This window comes from Hevea brasiliensis, chromosome 1, assembly GCF_030052815.1.
Source record: "Hevea brasiliensis isolate MT/VB/25A 57/8 chromosome 1, ASM3005281v1, whole genome shotgun sequence".
Taxonomy (NCBI): Eukaryota; Viridiplantae; Streptophyta; class Magnoliopsida; order Malpighiales; family Euphorbiaceae; genus Hevea; species Hevea brasiliensis.
Genome location: NC_079493.1, coordinates 52323238 through 52342806, shown reverse-complemented (window position 1 = coordinate 52342806; position 19569 = coordinate 52323238). Strand labels below are relative to the sequence as shown.

The 19569-nt window shown below is 36.0% G+C and overlaps 1 non-coding gene across 1 annotated transcript; it reads right to left on the bottom strand.

Annotated features, from left to right (window-relative positions):
* Positions 1 to 1222: 1222 nt before the first annotated feature.
* On the bottom strand, positions 1223 to 1329 carry LOC131169836 (small nucleolar RNA R71). The gene has a single exon (XR_009140766.1). It is a non-coding gene; the product is annotated as a small nucleolar RNA R71 (small nucleolar RNA).
* Positions 1330 to 19569: the final 18240 nt, after the last annotated feature.

The window sequence follows — 19569 nt, the reverse complement described above, 5'->3', positions numbered from 1 at the left end:
AGGCTGCCACAAGTTTACACATATCCATCAATTGCCATTTTCACTTTTTAAGCTTCCAAATCATACCTTACACATGGAATTCAAGTACAATACAATCAAACATTTAAATCATCATTCAAACCACTATTTACATGCAAGTGTAAACTGTTCTTATTGAAGTTCCGTGGCTGCCAAAATGTACCTCTCCATTAACTCATCAAACTTCAAAAATCCTTCCACAAATCAACTACCCACAATACCCATTCAAAGTTTAATGAAATAAGAATTAAAAATACATACTTACCACTTTTGAAATTCTTCAAAACCTCACAAAAACTTAACTTTCTTGCTGCCTATCTACTGGCCAAGTTGTATAGAACAACTTTAGTGAAGGAATCAAGTGGAATGGAGGTGGAATTCATGGTTACATAGAGGTCCTTCAAGTTCGGCCATGGAGGAACTTCTTTGGGAGATTTTGGCTGGTTTTTTGTGAGAGGTTGAAGATGAAGTTTCTATCCAAAATATGCTTAGTGGTCCACTTAAGTGGATTTAGTGGAGCACCATTACACATTTTAATGTTTATTTATTCTAATATTTCCAAATTCTCAAATTTAACTCCTATCTTTTGCTATTTAAATTAGGTACCACCAATTTAATTTTTTATGACATTTTTCAAGTGTAACATCATTTATTTTTAATGAACATTTAGGTCAAAAGACAACTCAGGGTGTCAAATGACCACAATGCCCCTGTTCGGGTTGCATTCTCAATTTTTCGATAACACCGATTTTTGTCTATTTCTTGATTTTTTTATTTTTCTTTGTAGTAATTATTTAATTTTTCTTTGATATTTCTAATGACATTTATACTTCAATAGATGTTTAGTTAAGTCCTACAAATATTTTCCAGGGTTCCCCGCGGTCCAGGGCTAGTCAACGGTCCATGCCGCAACTTCCCGGTGCGGTCACCCATAGCTAGGGTTCTCAGCTCGTTTAACTTGGTTACATTTCATTACTATTATTTTTCCTTTATTTTTCTTGTATTTTCTTTTCTTGTATTTCATTATTTTATGTCTCCTCACTCATATCTAAATGTAGTTCTAGGCATCCTAGCTGTCCGGACAACACTGGTCACCAAAACAGTAGAACGCACTACTGAACATAGGGGTGTTACAACATTCACTACCTGGGAAAACCTCTCTCAAGCTTTTCTAGCAAGGTATTTCCCACCTGCAAAGACTACAAAGCCGAGGCTTGAGCTTAAAACCTTCGGACAAAAGGAAGGAGAATCACTCTATGACGCATGGGAAAGATATAAAGACCTGCAGAGGGAATGTCCACACCATGGCATAGAAGATTGGCTATTGGTGCAAAATTTCTATGACGGATTGCTACCCTCTACAAGTAGCACAGTTGATTCAGCTGCAGAGGGTGATCTAATGGAAAAAACTGTGCCACAAGCACTTGAACTTCTAGAAAGGGTTTCATACCATAATTATGAGTGGTCAAATGAAAGAGGAAATGCAAGAAGAACTGCAGGAGTCCTGGAAGTAGATGCCCTAAGCATGATAAATGCCCACTTTGATCAGCTCATAATGAAACTCGAAAGAATGCAAGCCAATGCAGTTGGTACAAATAGTAAACATGAGGACAGCTATGAAGGAGAATACATGAATTCAGAATACAACAATTTCAATGAACCTACAGAACAGATGAACTATATGAATAATGGAGGAAACTTCAACCAGAGGCACCCAAACAATCCATATTCAAATACTTACAACCCTAGATGGAGAAACTACCCAAATTTCTCATGGTCCAATTAGCAGAACTAGCCAATAAACAAGCAACAAGGGCACAAACCTCTAGCACCCCTTGGATTTCAAAACAGAGGTTAGAACTTTGAACAGCCATCACTACCTCTCCAACCTCTACAACTTGATCCGAAAATGACCATGGAAACCATGGTGGAAGGATTCCTCGCAGCTCAACAACAACAAACTGAATTGATTAAACAGCTGACCTCCAGAATGGACCAACTTGCTACATAACAAGATGCTAGAGAATCAAATCGTTCAGCAAGCAAGTTCTTCAAGTAAGGCTACTGGCAAGCTGCCCAGTCAACCAGAAATGAACCTAAGGGAGCATTGCAAGGCAGTTGCACTGAGGAGTGGGAGAACCCTACTACAACCAAAGGTAGAATTGACAGAGGAAACCAAAGAAAAATCTAAAGACCAAGCAAAGAAAAAAGAGGAAGAAGCTAAGAAAGATCAGGAAGAGGAACCAAAAAAGACAAAGAAATTGCCAGAACCATACCAGCCTCCCCTACCTTTTCCTCAGGGATTTTAGAAAGCTAAACTGGACAAGCAGTTTGGGAAGTTTTTGAAAGTTTTACAGAAACTTTACATTTACATCCCCTTCACTGAAGCACTTTCTCAGATGCCGTCTTATGCTAAATTCCTTAAAGAAATTTTATCAAAGAAAAGGAAGCTAGAAGACTATAGAATAGTAGCTCTAACAGAGGAACGCAGTGCCATTCTACAAAATAAACTACCTCCAAAGTTGAAAGATCCAGGAAGCTTTTCCATACCTTATATCATTGGTAACAAGAAAATAAACAAGGCCCTCTGCGATCTTTGGGCAAGCGTCAGTCTAATGCCTTTATCAATATGCAAAAAGCTGGAGATCGGGGAATTAAAACCCACAACAATCTCATTGCAATTGGCTGATCGATCCATTAAATATCCTGTAGGGATACTTGAGAACATCCCCATCAAAGTGGGCAAATTCTTCATTCCAGTGGACTTTGTTGTCCTTGAGATGGAAGAAGATGTTCAAATTCCTATCATCTTGGGAAGACCATTCTTGGCAACCACCGGAGCCATCATAGACGTAAAAAATGGACGATTAACCCTTAAGGTAGGAGAAAAAGAAGTGGAGTTCAACTTGTTCGACACAATGAAACACAAATTTGAAGCTAATGAATGCTTCAAGGTTGATATAATTAACGAATAAGTTAAAGAGGAATTTCATAAGACACATCCTAGAAATCCTCTTGAAGCATGTATTGTGCATAGCTACGCAGTGGATGATGAAAATACAGAAATAGCAGCATGTGCACAATAGTTGGCAGCTCCTCCACCCCTACCCTTAGCTAAGGCTTCCAAGATAGAAAAGTTGAAGGAGGAACAAACCAAAGGTAAGCTATAGGAAAACTCCAAATAGGTAGAGCTTAAACCTCTTCCGTCTTCACTAAGGTACGCATTCCTGGACTCAAAGTCTAATTATCCTGTTATAATCAATGCTAGCCTGTCTAAGTTAGAAGAGGAAAAATTGTTAAGAGAACTAAGGATCCATAGCAAAGCATTAGGGTATAAAATAAAAGACCTGAAGGGGATCACCCCTTTGATTTGCATGTATAGGATACCTATGGAAGAAAATAGTAAATACACAATCGAACATCAAATAAGACTTAACCCAAATATGAAAGAAGTAATCAAGAAAGAAATTTTAAAACTATTAGATGCAGGTATCATATACCCAATTTCTGATAGTAAAAGGTTTAGTCCAGTACATGTAGTTCCTAAGAAAGGTAGGACAACTGTTATCCAAAATGCAAGCAATGAACTAATTCCTACTAGAGTAGTCACTGGTTGGCGAATGTGCATAGATTATAGGAAATTGAACAGTGCCACCAGAAAAGATCATTTCCCTCTTCCTTTCATTGACCAAATGTTAGAAAGGTTAGCAAAACACTCTTATTTCTGTTATCTAGATGGGTATTTGGGATTCTTTCAAATTCCTATTCACCCAGAAGACCAAGAGAAGACAACATTCACTTGTCCCTATGGAACATTTGCATATAGAAGAATGCCTTTCGGTCTTTGTAATGCCCCTGCTACCTTTCAAAGATGCATGATGGCTATTTTTTCTGATTATATTGAAGATACCATGGAAGTTTTTATGGATGATTTTCTTGTCTATGGAACTACTTTTGATGATTGCTTAGCTAATTTATCTAAGGTGTTGCAAAGACACGAAGAATCAAACCTGGTCCTAAATTGAGAAAAATGCCATAAGGGAAGGCATAGTTCTGGGACATTTGATATCAGAAAGAGGAATTAAAGTTGATAAGGCAAAAATTGAGATCATTGAAAATATGCAACCCCCAACATCAGTCAAGGGAGTGTGAAGCTTTTTGGAACATGCAGAATTCTGCAGAAGATTCATCAAAGACTTTTCCAAAATAGCTAAGCCACTTACTAACTTGTTAAATCAAAATGTTCCCTTTGATTTTGATAAAAATTGCCTTGTCTCCTTTAACAGAATCAAAGAGGCCCTAATATCAGTACCAATAATGTAGCCACCGAATTGGGAGCTACTATTCGAGGTGATGTGCGACGCGAGTAACTTTGCAGTTGGAGCAGTGCTCGGGCAAAGAAAAGATAAAAAGCTCCATACTATTTATTATGCTAGCAAGACACTCGATGATGCATAAATCAATTATGCTACCATAGAGAAGGAATTCCTAGCAGTGGTATTTGCAATGGACAAATTTAGATCTTACCTCATCAGGTCAAAAGTCATTGTATTCATAGATCATGCTGCAATCCGGTACCTTATAAACAAAAAGGAAGCAAAACCAAGACTGATTCGATGGATTCTACTCCTGCAAGAATTTGACCTTGAAATAAAGGATAAAAAGGGATCTGAAAATGTAGTAGCTGACCATCTTTCTAGACTAAAATTGGAGTACATGGAAGATTTCGAAGATTTGCCAGTTGATGATTCATTTCCTGATGAGCAATTACTTGCATTCTCCAAAGCTTCATGGTATGCTGACTTTGTTAATTTTCTCATATGCAGGGTACTACCTCCAAACATGACTTATCAGCAAAGGAAGAAATCCCTACATGATGTGAGATATTACTTAAGGGAAGAACCACTACTGTACAAGAGATGTAATGATGGGCTGATAAGAAGGTGCATACCAGAGGAAGTTATGGAAAGTATCATTTATCACTGCCATTCATCACTATATGGAGGACATTTAGGCACTTCAAAGACCGCAGCCAAGATTTTACAAGTAGGGTTTTACTAGCCATATTTATTTAAGGATGTAAGATCCTTTGTGCTAGCTTGTGATCAATGCCAAAGAAAAGGTAATAGTTCAAGAAGGAATGAAATGCCACTGCATGGTATATTTGAGATAGAATTGTTCGATGTATGGGGAATAGACTTCATAGGACCATTTCCCTCTTCCCATGGAAATAAGTATATTCTGGTTGGAGTTGATTATATGTCAAAATAGGTAGAAGCTATTGCAACACAAACCAACGATGCTAGAGCGGTCACCAAGTTCCTTAAGAAGAACATCTTCACAAGATTTGGCACACCATGAGTGATAATCAGTGATGGAGGAAGCCACTTCTGCAACCAACAATTCGAAACACTACTGAAAAAGTATGGAGTGACTCACAAGGTGGCCACACCTTATCATCCTCAAACTAGTGGTCAAGTAGAAATATCAAACAGGGAATTGAAGAAGATTCTAGAGAAAACTGTAAACAGATCTAGGAAGGACTGGTGCATGAAGCTAGATGATGCACTATGGGCATACCGCACTGCATATAAAACCCCAATTGGCACAACACCCTTCCGATTGGTTTATGGAAAATCATGCCATCTCCCTGTTAAACTTGAGCATAAAGCCTACTGGGCAATTTAGGTACTAAACTTTGACCTCAAAACTACTGGTGAGAAAAGACTCTTACAACTGAATGATGTTAGTAGTATGCCCTACAGCATATCATTTAGTATGTATCTTGTACATATTTTTATTAATAAAAGGCATTTCCACTTTTTCGTTTACATAATATATTTATGTGTAATAGAAAAGGTCCATTGATATTTTGTTAGAAATATTATTCTTAAGTTGTTAAGAATATGAGTGACAATATTTCTAGCACGAAGTATCATAAATAGGTTCACCATCGAGGATACTTCATAATAAGGACATGACTTATCCAGAAAGATTGTATTCATGTTTGTTCCCAAGTTATTTATATGAGATATAAATAAGATGGAATGGTGAGTCTCATGCCATATAACAAACATGATAGGCACTTATAAATGATAAGTAGGCCGAACCAGTGACACTTATGACAAGCACATGGAGTTTATTCTTGTCAATGTTTTGTCATAAATCATATCAGTGCATATAATCTTTAGACCTGAGATAGCACAGTTATCTTGTATATAGGTAGTTTGAGTTTGATACTGCTTTCATACTTGTACTGTGTATGGGTATATGGGCATGTGTTGGCTCCTACTAGTTATATATGGAGGTAGGTGTTGATCAAGATGGAATCTGTTCCTCTAAGTAAATAGAGATAAAATCCTATGTTCATTTAATTGTTCTTGATGTTTCAAGTTCCTGCCCAGGACAGATAGATTTATTCAGAAAAGAGTTTCTGATGAGAAAATCTTTTTAATCAAGAACTGGAATTAAAAGAGAACATAATATTCATAGCAAATGGAGTTTGACATAAACCATGACTCCAGCTTGAGTTGGGATTTTGTAACAGAGAGATTCTAGTGCATGGTAACATATGATTATAGGTTCATTTAAGGTAAACCTTATTACTAATTGGGTGGCTATGGCATGCTATGCTAGGTGTTAACCATGGTCTATGAGGTTCATAAAATGATTTAGAGAAATCATTTATGGTAAGAAAGAGTTCTGATGATATTAAGAGTTGATATCATGTCTCATTGCCAATTAGTGATGAGCCTAGTAAGTCACACACATACACAAGTTATCACCTAATTAAATATGATTTAATTAATTAATTAAAGAGTTTAATTGATTAATTAAATAGGTTTGGTTTGCAATTACTTTGCAAAGTCCCTAGCATGACTTGAAACCAAATCTAGATTATTGGATGTATAATATAAGTTAAATTTATATTTAAAGTGTTTAAATATGAATTTAATTAATGAGAAATTAATTAATAGAGATTAATTAATTAATTTATATTTGATATAAATTAATTAGAGGAAGAAAATAATTATTTTGGGTTAAGAACTCAAAATTAAGACACAGGGGCATTTTGGTCATTTTGCAGTGTGACACGTGGCACCATGAGATGGTGACACTTGGCATAACACATAAGCTTGCCAAATGTTTTTTAATCATGTAAGATGATTAAAATCAAGATTAAATATAGGTTTGACACTTGGCACAATGTGATTGGGTCACTTAAACCTAGAGCTAATCAAAGGGTGACATGTGGCAAGGGTTTAATGTGTTAACCTAGCTATTTAAGTGTTGTTATGAGAAAATAAAATACAACCAGCAGCCACACTCCTTTGTCACGCCACTTTGAGGGTTTTCATCTCTTCTTCTTCATCTCTTATCAATTCAAAAAGATTAGCCATCAGTCTCTTGAATTAAGAACACTAGAAATTGTTTCTAGTGTCCTGTTTACATCTTTAATCTCTTAAAAGGCAGAACTTGATTTTCTAATTAATAGAAAAAGCTTTAGAAGCTATTCAAGGGCTGCCATAGGTGTTCTTGGTGTGGACAAGCTAGAGGGACAACATCTGGTGTTCTGAAGATGAATCTCAAAGGCGCAGACACGCTGCAGTTCATCAAGAGGTTAGTGTAATCGTTCTTGATTTAATCTAGGGTTCTAAAATTAATCTGATTAATTTTAAAATCTTAAATGGCAAATACAGATCCAAAAACATATTAAAAGAGTTTTAATATGTTGTTTATCATTGAAATCAAATAGATAAAAATAAATGTTGCATGATGCATGTGACCCTAGGTGAAAATTTTTGAATTCAATGGTATAAACTTGTGTTTTTCACGCTTCTGTTCCTTCAATTGGTATCAGAGCCACTATATTTGCCATTTAGATTGTTGATTATATGATTTAATTGTGTGTTTGATCATGAAATCAAAAGTTCATTGCTGGTTGCAAAGCAAGTTGGCGGCATACTTGAAAAAACACCATCAATGGTGCGCATGGTTTGGCTTCCATGGGTGGTTTAAGGTTTGGCTTTTAATTCTGCAATTGTTGTATGACCAAAGGCCTATTCTTTGACTAATTAAATTGTTTAATTAGTAGTTTTTATCACACAATTAAATTATGATTCAAATCAGAATTTTAAAAATTGTTTGAATGTGATTCAAATCTGAATTTTAAAAGTTGTTTGAATGTGATTCAAATCTGAATTTTTAAAATTGTTTGAATCATATTTAAATCTGATTTTTTAAAATTGATTGAATAAAATTCAGATCTGATTTTTTAAAAAATATTTGAATGTGATTCAAATCTGATTTTTTAAAAAATGTTTGAATGTGATTCAAATCTGAATTTTTAAAGTTGTTTGAATGTGATTCAAATATGAATTTTTAAATTTGTTTGAATGATATTCAAATCTGAATTTTTAAATTTATTTGAATCATATTCAAATCTGAATTTTTAAGTTGAATATGAGATATTCAATTTAATTTAAGTATGTATGTTTTATTTAATTGTTAAATAGTGATATGCATGATGGATGATCATGGACTATAAAAGACCAATGTGATTGGATTTATTTCTTTTATGTTTCTTTGGGATTGTAAATTAATTAATTTATTTTAATTTATTTTGGGCATGTATTATTAAGTTTGTAATAATTTTTGGATTGTAATTTCATTTATTTAAGTTCTTGTAAATTCGCCATGGTATGCCAAGGATTACCATGTAATATTGGATTGCAAGAAGTTCAAGGAGGTCAAGAGCATTGGTGGGACCAGTGGGAGGAATTCAAGATCAAGTGTTGATTATGTACTCCTTCAGCAACTCTTGTAAAATGAATGAATGAAATGCACCTAGGAATGCCCTGATTCAATTCTTGGTGGCTCAGAATTGAATCCCTTAGAAAGTGCATGATCATACCATATTTACTACTTATCCATGAATGCATGAGATGTATGGGAATGTATGCAATTATATGATATATGCATGCTAAATGGATAATGTGCAAAGTGAGACCTTAATAGTAAATAGAATGACCATAAAATCTTCCAAACAAATGATTAAGTTGGAAATGCTATAATTAAAGTAATTATAACATAGGCCCTCCATTAGGGCAATTATTTTAAGAAATTTTAAATAGTTGCATAAGATGCAATTTATTTAAGAGATTTTCTTAAGAATAATTGTTAAGCATGAGATGTTGTAAATATGTAAATGGTTTAGTGGCCAATATTAGATGTACCTAAGGACATTAAAATTATTTGCATAATTACTGGCTCAATGGGATCAACTTAACTAATGCAAGATAAGTCAATAATGGATGTACCTGAGATTTTGAGCATTAGGGGCTAGGTAAAGGATAGAACCTCACATGAGATGTGATGGGCAAGGAGTTGCTCACTTATAGTTTATTGTAATTCCAATAATGGATGTACCTGAGGATGATCAATAGAATTATAAGAATTCAATCACCCACTAGAAATCCATCCAACTAGGATTTCCGTTTTCTACTTTGGAAGTGTAGGATTTGCTAAGTTAGTGGGAGGACCAATTTGATTAAAAGACCATAATCATATTTGGTTAATTACATGATACATTTACTAATTAATCTGGTTATTTCTGCAATTAATTTTCTGATAATAATGAGCACAGAACAACCACCACCATCCAATATCCTTGCAAGCATACTTGATCGCAATAGGTTGACAAGACCTAATCATGCGATTGGCTAAGAAATTTGAAACTTGTCCTGAACCTTGAACATATAGGATATGTTCTAGATTCAAATGTTCCTGGTCCCTTACCTCCAGAGGCCACACAAGAGGAACATGAAACTTTGGACAAGTGGAAGGAGCATGATATGAGAGCTAAGTGTTACATGCTTGCTTCCATGAGTAATGAGTTACAGAAGCAACATGAGAACATGCAGAGTGCGAGTGAGATCCTCCTTCACCTGCAAGAGTTGTATGGTGAGCACAGCAGGAATGCTAGGTATGAGATATCTAGACAGCTATTCCGTATGAGGATGTCTGAGGGACAGAATGTTGGGGATCATGTCCACAAGATGATTCGGATGATTGAGCAGTTGGAACATCTTGACTTTAACATGGATTTCCAACTACAGACGGATTTGATCCTTCAGTCCCTTCCTGAGTCTTTTGGGAATTTTGTGACAAATTTCCATATGACTCAACAGGAATGCACCTTAGCTGGTTTACTCAACATGCTGGTTATTGCCCAAAAGAATATGCCAGGCAATAAAGGAAAAGAGGTAGCTTTGGTTGCATCTTCTTCTGCTGGAAAGTCCAACAAGAAGAAGGGCAATAAGAAAAAGAAACCTCAGATTCCTGGTCCTTCTAAGAAAATAGCTAAACAGAAAAGGAAGACTAAAGCTGATGAAGGCAAAGGAAAGTATTTCCACTGCCAACAGGAAAGTGTTTCCATTGCCAGTAAGAAAGTGTTTCCACTGGCCAAAGTATAGCAATCTAAATGAATGCAATGCCGTGGTGAAAACCAACTCAAGTTCAAAATATATTTGGCACTTAAGGTTATGTCATGTTGCAGAAGATAGGATTACAAAATTGGAGAAAATGGGGATTCTATCCTTATTGGACTCTGAGCCTACTCCAACTTGTGAATCTTGCCTTCAGGGCAAAATGACTAGATCACCCTTTGTTGGACAGGGGCTAAGAGCTGAAAATATTTTGGAGCTAATACATAGTGATGTATGTGGTCCATTTAAAGAAATGGCTAGAGGGGGTTTTCATTATTTTTTTACCTTTACTGATGATAAATCAAGGTTTGGGTATTTATATTTGATGAAATACAAACATGAATCTTTTGAAAAGTTCAAAGAATTTAAATCTGAAGTAGAAAATCAAACAGGAAAGAGTATTAAAGCTCTTCGATCAGATCGTGGAGGTGAATATTTGAGTACTGAATTTGATGAATACTTGAGAGAGCATGGCATTGTTTCTCACCGACTCCTCCAGAATGCCACAGTGAATGGTGTATCTGAAAGGAGAAATCGTACCCTATTGGATATGGTACGTAGTATGATGAGCTATACTGATATGCCAATCTCCTTTTGGGGATTTGCATTAGAATCAGCTTTGTATATTCTGAATAGGATTCCATCAAAATCAGTTTCTTCCACACCTTATGAGATATGGCATGGAAGAAAACCAAGTCTTAAGCATGTTAAGATTTGGGGTTGTAAAGCTTATATCAAAAAGCTAAACACTGATAAATTGGAGACCAGATCAGAAAAAGGTTGATTTGTTGGATATCCAAAAGATAGTTTTGGATATTATTTTTATTTGCCTACTTCACAAAAGGTTGTGATAAGTAGAGATGCCACATTTCTTGAACAACAGTTTGTTCAAGAAGGAGGCAAAGGAAGGCAAATAGAGTTAGGATTGGAGAATTCTGACCAACCAACAGATCAGATGGATATAGATCCATCTAGTCAACCTATACCCATTGATGAAACATCTACAGCTGTTCCTCGTAAAAAAACCAGGGTATCTCACCCACCACTGAGATATGGTTTTCTTCATGAAGAAGAACAAGAGTTGTCTACTCATGAAGAAGTAGATCATGGAGATGATCCACTTACCTATGAAGAAGCTATATCAGATATAGACTCTTCAAAATGGATTGATGCTATGAAATCCGAGATTGATTCCATGTATAAGAATCAAGTTTGGGATCTTCTTGACCCACCTAAAGGTATTATACCTATAGGGAACAAATGGGTTTTCAAGAAGAAAATTGGTTCTGATGGAAAGGTAAAGACCTATAAGGCAAGGCTAGTAGTGAAAGGGTTTCGCCAAAGGCAAGGAATCGACTATGAGGAGACTTTCTCGCCTGTTGCCATGCTTAAATCAATTAGGATTTTATTAGCAATAGCTGCGTACTATGATTATGAGATTTGGCAGATGGATGTCAAAACAGCTTTTCTCAATGGATACATTGAAGAAAACATTTTCATGGAACAACCTAAAGGATTTGAATCCCAAGATGGTTCCAAGGTATGCAAGCTAAAGCGATCCATTTATGGGTTGAAACAAGCTTCGAGGAGTTGGAACATTCATTTTGATGAAGCCATTAAATCCTTTGGTTTTATCAAAAATAAGGATGAGCCATGTGTATATAAGAAGGTTAGTGACAGTGCTATCACTTTCCTTGTCTTATATGTGGATGACATACTGTTGATGGGTAATGACACAGGTATGTTGACGACTATAAAGGTATGGTTGTCAAATACATTCTCCATGAAAGACTTAGGGGAGGCAACCTATATTCTTGGGATTCGTATCTATAGAGATAGAGCGAAAAGAATAATTGGTTTATCCCAAAGTCTATACTTGGAAAAGGTGTTAAAGAGGTTTAACATGCTTGATTACAAGAGAGGATTGTTACCAGTGAGACATGGTATCCATCTTTCTAAAGAGATGTCTCCAAAGACACCTGAAGAAAAAGATAAGATGGCCAGGATTCCATATGCTTCGGCTATTGGAAGTTTAATGTATGCAATGTTGTGTACTAGGCCGGATATCGCATATGTTGTTAGTTTGACTAGCAGGTATCAATCCAATCCAGGTTTGGAACACTGGATAGCTGTCAAGAATATCCTTAAGTACTTGAGTAGAACTAAGGATTTATTCTTGATTTATGGAGGTGGACACTTACAATTGGATGGTTATACTGATTCTGATTTCCAATCAGATATCGATGATAAAAAGTCTACCTCTGGATATGTGTTCATTTGTAATGGAGGTGCAGTCAGTTGGAAGAGTTCCAAACAGAGCACGACTGCAGATTCCACTACAGAGGCTGAGTATATTGCTGCATCAGATGCTGCAAAGGAAGCTATTTGGATAAAGAAGTTTGTGACAGAACTTACAGTAGTTCCTTCCATTGAGTCAGTAGTTCCACCACACTGTGACAATAATGGAGCAGTCATACAGGCTAAGGAACTAAGGTCTCACCCAAAATCCAAACACATAGAAAGGCACTACCACATTATCAGACATATAGTTGGGCAAAGGCGATATAGCCATGCAGAAAATAGCATCAGCTGAAAATCCAGCTGATCCATTCACTAAGCCTATGTCACAGACTCAGTTAGACCGACATCTTGAGAAGATAGGTCTAAGATATTGCAATGAATGGCTCTAGTGCTAGAGGGAGATTATTAGTAGTATGCCCTACAGCATATCATTTAGTATGTATCTTGTACATATTTTTATTAATAAAAGGCATTTCCACTTTTTCGTTTACATAATATATTTATGTATAATAGAAAAGGTCCATTGATATTTTGTTAGAAATATTATTCTTAAGTTGTTAAGAATATGAGTGACAATATTTCTAGCACGAAGTATCATAAATAGGTTCACAATCGAGGATACTTCATAATGAGGACATGACTTATCCAGAAAGATTGTATTCATGTTTGTTCCTAAGTTATTTATATGAGATATAAATAAGATGGAATGGTGAGTCTCATGCCATATAACAAACATGATAGGCACTTATAAATGATAAGTAGGCCGAACCAGTGACACTTATGACAAGCACATGGAGTTTATTCTTGTCAATGTTTTGTCATAAATCATATCAGTGCATATAATCTTTAGACCTGAGATAGCACCGTTATCTTGTATATAGGTAGTTTGAGTTTGATACTGCTTTTATACTTGTACTGTGTATGGGTATATGGGCATGTGTTGGCTCCTACTAGTTATATATGGAGGTAGGTGTTGATCAAGATGGAATCTGTTCCTCTAAGTAAATAGAGATAAAATCCTATGTTCATTTAATTATTCTTGATGTTTCAAGTTCCTGGCCAGGACAGATAGATTTATTCAGAAAAGAGTTTCTCATGAGAAAATCTTTTTAATCAAGAACTGGAATTAAAAGAGAACATAATATTCATAGCAAATGGAGTTTGACATAAACCATGACTCCAGCTTGAGTTGGGATTTTGTAACAGAGAGATTCTAGTGCATGGTAACATATGATTATAGGTTCATTTAAGGTAAACCTTATTACTAATTGGGTGGCTATGGCATGCTATGCTAGGTGTTAACCATGGTCTATGAGGTTCATAAAATGATTTAGAGAAACCATTTATGGTAAGAAAGAGTTCTGATGATATTAAGAGTTGATATCATGTCTCATTGCCAATTAGTGATGAGCCTAGTAAGTCACACACATACACAAGTTATCACCTAATTAAATATGATTTAATTAATTAATTAAAGAGTTTAATTGATTAATTAAATAGGTTTGGTTTGCAATTACTTTGCAAAGTCCCTAGCATGACTTGAAACCAAATCTAGATTATTGGATGTATAATATAAGTTAAATTTATATTTAAAGTGTTTAAATATGAATTTAATTAATGAGAAATTAATTAATAGAGATTAATTAATTAATTTATATTTGATATAAATTAATTAGAAGAAGAAAATAATTATTTTGGGTTAAGAACTCAAAATTAAGACACAGGGGCATTTTGGTCATTTTGCAGTGTGACACGTGGCACCATGAGATGGTGACACTTGGCATAACACATAAGCTTGCCAAATGTTTTTTAATCATGTAAGATGATTAAAATCAAGATTAAATATAGGTTTGACACTTGGCACAATGTGATTGGGTCACTTAAACCTAGAGCTAATCAAAGGGTGACATGTGGCAAGGGTTTAATGTGTTAACCTAGCTATTTAAGTGTTGTTATGAGAAAATAAAATACAACCAGCAGCCACACTCCTTTGTCACGCCACTTTGAGGGTTTTCATCTCTTCTTCTTCATCTCTTATCAATTCAAAAAGATTAGCCATCAATCTCTTGAATTAAGAACACTAGAAATTGTTTCTAGTGTCTTGTTTACATCTTTAATCTCTTAAAAGGCAGAACTTGATTTTCTAATTAATAGAAAAAGCTTTAGAAGCTATTCAAGGGCTGCCATAGGTGTTCTTGGTGTGGACAAGCTAGAGGGACAACATCTGGTGTCCTGAAGATGAATCTCAAAGGCGTAAATACGCTGCAGTTCATTAAGAGGTTAGTGTAATCGTTCTTGATTTAATCTAGGGTTCTAAAATTAATCTGATTAATTTTAAAATCTTAAATGGCAAATACAGATCCAAAAACATATTAAAAGAGTTTTAATATGTTGTTTATCATTGAAATCAAATAGATAAAAATAAATGTTGCATGATGCATGTGACCCTAGGTGAAAATTTTTGAATTCAATGGTATAAACTTGTGTTTTTCACGCTTCCGTTCCTTCAAATGAGTTAGAAGAAATCCAACAAGATGCATACAAAAATGCCAAAATATTTAAGGATAAAACCAAAAGATGGCATGACATGCGCATAGCAAGGAAAGAGATAAAGGAAGGAGATCTTGTCCTCTTGTTCAACTCTAGATTGAAACTCTTTCCAGGAAAGCTAAAATCAAGATGGTCTGAACCTTTCAAAGTCACCCAAGTCTTCCCACATGGAGTAGTAGAGGTATGGAGCGAAACCTCAGGCGCATTCAAGGTCAATGGGCAGAGGCTGAAGCCTTACTTTCAGGGAGAGCCTATAGAAATGGGAGTCAATTATACTCTCAATCCTCCTACTAACATACCACAAACAAAGTCTAGCTAAAGACTATAAATAAGCGCTTTTTGGGAGGTAGCCCAAAATTTTTCTGAACTTTTCTTCTTTTCTTTTTTTTCCTTGATATTGAATTTTTGTTTCGTACTCATTAGCATTTCATTTTGTAGGATTTTTTGAAAAGGGGAATAGAGATCAAGAAAGGAAGGGAATCACCAAGTCAAAACCACAAAAGGGAAAATTGAACAAAACCAGAAAAGTAACTCTATTGTTAATCTTTGCATCCATTTCATGTGTTATGATGATAAAATTTTTCATTTGCCAAAGATTTGAAAAATTAGAAAATTACATGGGTTGTGTACTAGTTTTACACACCCCGTGTAACTTTCTAGAAGTCCATAAATTTCATGCAATTTCAACTCTTCAGAAGATAGAAAATTACACGGGTCCATAGCCCAATTTACACGGACCGTGTAATGTCTCTAGAAGAATAACTAAGAGATAGAAGGTTACATGGGGCTCCTTGTATTTTACACAGGCCGTGTAACATACACAGTAAAGAATCTAAAGAGATAGAAAGTTACACGGGTCTCAGTGCTCATTTACACGGGCTGTGTACTTCGACAGATTTTGTAAATTTTGGGCAGAAATTTACACGGCCTTACATGTCGGGACCCATGTAGTGATACATGACCCTTGTATTTCGTCGCAGACGTGACTCTTGGGGCATGAAACGCACGAAATGAAGAGTCTTAATGGGTCTTTAAATATACCCCTAGCATTAAAACCCTTCATAAACACAAAACCCTTCATCTACTCCCTTCCTAGCCTATAAAAACCTCTAAAATCTCATCTCCCTTCACCAAAATCATACTCTACTCCTTCCCAAAAACACACCCATGGCTCCTGCGAAGAGATCTGCAAGGAGGATTGGCTCTTCTTTAAGACAAAGAGGAGAATCCTCACCTTCTCCACCCCAGCTTCCAATCCAATGCTTAAGAACGAGGGTAGCCACTCCCCAACCATCTCCACAAGCCCCTCCTCCACCGTAACCACAGCCACAGCCCGCTCCATAACCCAAAATCTCTATTCCTTGTGGATTTTGAGATGATGCCCATAAAGCAATATGCACCCGACTTCATGCCCGAAAAATATCCTCCACCAAATACATAGATTTTTCACTTTTAGAGCAAATCGGGTTGCAAGAAGAAATCAATGGGCTACTTAACAGCATTGGGTGGACATGGTTCACCCAACTCCAATTTCGGGCTTACAAAGACACAACGCTGGAATTTTTGGATAGCTTCAAGGCCAACTTATGGCCCACCGACAGGGAAGATAGAGGCAGAATTGAGTTTCGCCTACTTGGTGTAAACTGGGTAATGAATATGGATGAGTTCAATGCCATCTTCAGCTTTGACAATATCGGCCACTAAGAGATCCCAAGGAACCGCATGCTATACAATATATCAACTTTTGGGATTCCATTGCAACAAACACAGAGACCTACAACTCCAGCAAATCCAAATCAATGGGCATCACTAGTCCAGCATTGCGATACATGTATCGCTTTGCCGCCCACACCATCATGGGCCATGGCAACAGCCTTGGCATTGTCAATGCCAGTGAGCTATTTTTCCTATAGTATATGGTCACCGAGCAATGGTGCAGCATTGGCTTTTTCTTGTGCAACCATCTCCAACGCCTTTTCCATCAGCCTACTGGGCACTTAGTGCTTGGAGGCCTTGTCACCACCATTGCCCTCCACTTTACCTTCGTTCCAGGACATCACAAACTGCACTTTGTTACTAGAACATTGAGAATTGATCAAACTATTTGCATATGCATAGGGATATGTAAAAAGGTGGGTAATAAATGCTACTTGGTGGATGCCGAAGGAAACACAATCCCTTGGAGAAACGAGGCAAGGGAGGGACCCAGTGAGACTTCACAGCCTCAAGAAGAAGGGCAAGGGCGAATGTTCGAAGAGTCCCCTGTCCGAGTGCCTCCATATACACCACCACTGACAGACCCGGTCCTTGCATACCTGCAGCGCTTGGAGACCACAATATACGATAGGATGCGAGCTATCGAGGACAGCCTCCAGGAAGCACACAAAAAGCTAGACATTCTAATGGACAAACTAGATGAAGAGGATGAGGAGGAAGAGGAGCAAGGATCACCAGCATCACCATCATCATCATCAGAGGCCTTTTAGAGATAGGACTATAGGATAGGATCTTTATTGTAATATCTTACATGCCCTAGTCCTAAATTAAAACCATAGGTCTCTTTTATTTGCTTTATGTTCAAAAATTTTCCATGCTTAATAAATATTATGCTTCCTTAAAATTTTTGTACGCTTGATCTGATCTTGCACATTATATTGACATTGCGGACAATGTCTGACTTGAGTTTGGGGGGGATACATTTTCACTTGCATATCATTACATGCACATCATTGCGTTGTTTAAATTCAGCTACATTATTCTTATGTATCAAAATTTTCTAGAATTTTTGAAAATTTTTGGATTGTAAATTGTGAAACTTAGCACTATAACCAAATTTTTTATAAGCTAATAATTGGACTCCACGGGATAGAGGAATGAACGTATCTAGATAGGCAAAAAGGGATTCTAACATGTTGTTTGTAAAGAAACTAATCTCTTTAATGGAACTAGACTAGTTAAACCTCTTTATAACTATTAATTTATCACATTGAACTTGTAAAATTAGGAGAACAATTTTTGAAATACAAGCAAACCTAAAAACTGCCTCACTAGCTCTAGAACATATCTCTTGGACCTATCAAGGCAAAATCCTAGCATATGCTTGATGAAGAAATGATTAAGGCATTATTTGATATAGCCTTACTAAGCCTTAGCCATCCCTAATTAAAATGTATATTGTAGCCAACTTGAAGCCTATGTTTATCCCTTAGAATTTATTGATTACCCATGTTATTTACCTAGCCCCTAGCCTAAATACCTACCACACCCTTCTGAGGAAGCAATATGCATAAGGAAAATGAAGAGAGGATGTAATACTCAAGAAAGAGTGCAAGTGTGCAATAGAAATCAAAGAAAAGCTTACCTTTCTAACCTAGCAAAAGCAATGAGTTTGGGGGAGAGGACAAAAAGGAAAAAGAAAAGAAGTCCCAAGATAAGTGTCATAGAAGCATGCTTGACAATATAAAAAGCCAAAAGCCTTTCCTCTCCACACAAAATATGTAGAAACGAACTCAGTATAGTTGGATTTTATGCATACATGCTATCCTCATATTTGCATTCCCTAAAAACCTTTTATTGGCAACCAAGTTTATCCCTCTAGCCCCATTACAACCCTTTTAAAGACCTTTTGATCTTTTGAAAAAGCACATGCTACATTAGTGGAGATAGAAAATTGAGATATGCCTATAGAGTTATAATTGAAATACTTTATCTCAATTATTTACGAAAGAGGCAGATTTAGGGGAGTTAGTGTTTCTTAATTCTATCCCGATAAAATAGGTTGTTTGTGGCTTATTAATGGTCTTGTATAGAGGAATAATTAGTCGAAACACCATGAAATGAGGTGAAGTTCCAAACAGGCAGCTGTTAGAACCCTTATGCCTTGAAAGAGGGGAGTTGGTATGAAGGTTGAAGGAGTTCAATTCTATGCTTATAAAATTGATGGTTGTATTCCTAAGTATCCCTTGAAATGTGCTTTAAAACAGAGTTTTATTTTTCTTGAGGATAAGCAAAAGTTTGAGTTTGGGGGTATTTTATATACTTAAATTGTATAGATGTTTTTAAGCACATTTGTATTCTAAATCATAGCATTTAGGCAAGTACTTTCATGCATAGTAGTTGATTTCATTAATTTTCATAAATTCTATTGCCAAGCCCTTAATTCCATATTTCTGCATTATTTCAGATGTTTGGGTGAAGCCCCAAAGAATGGGAA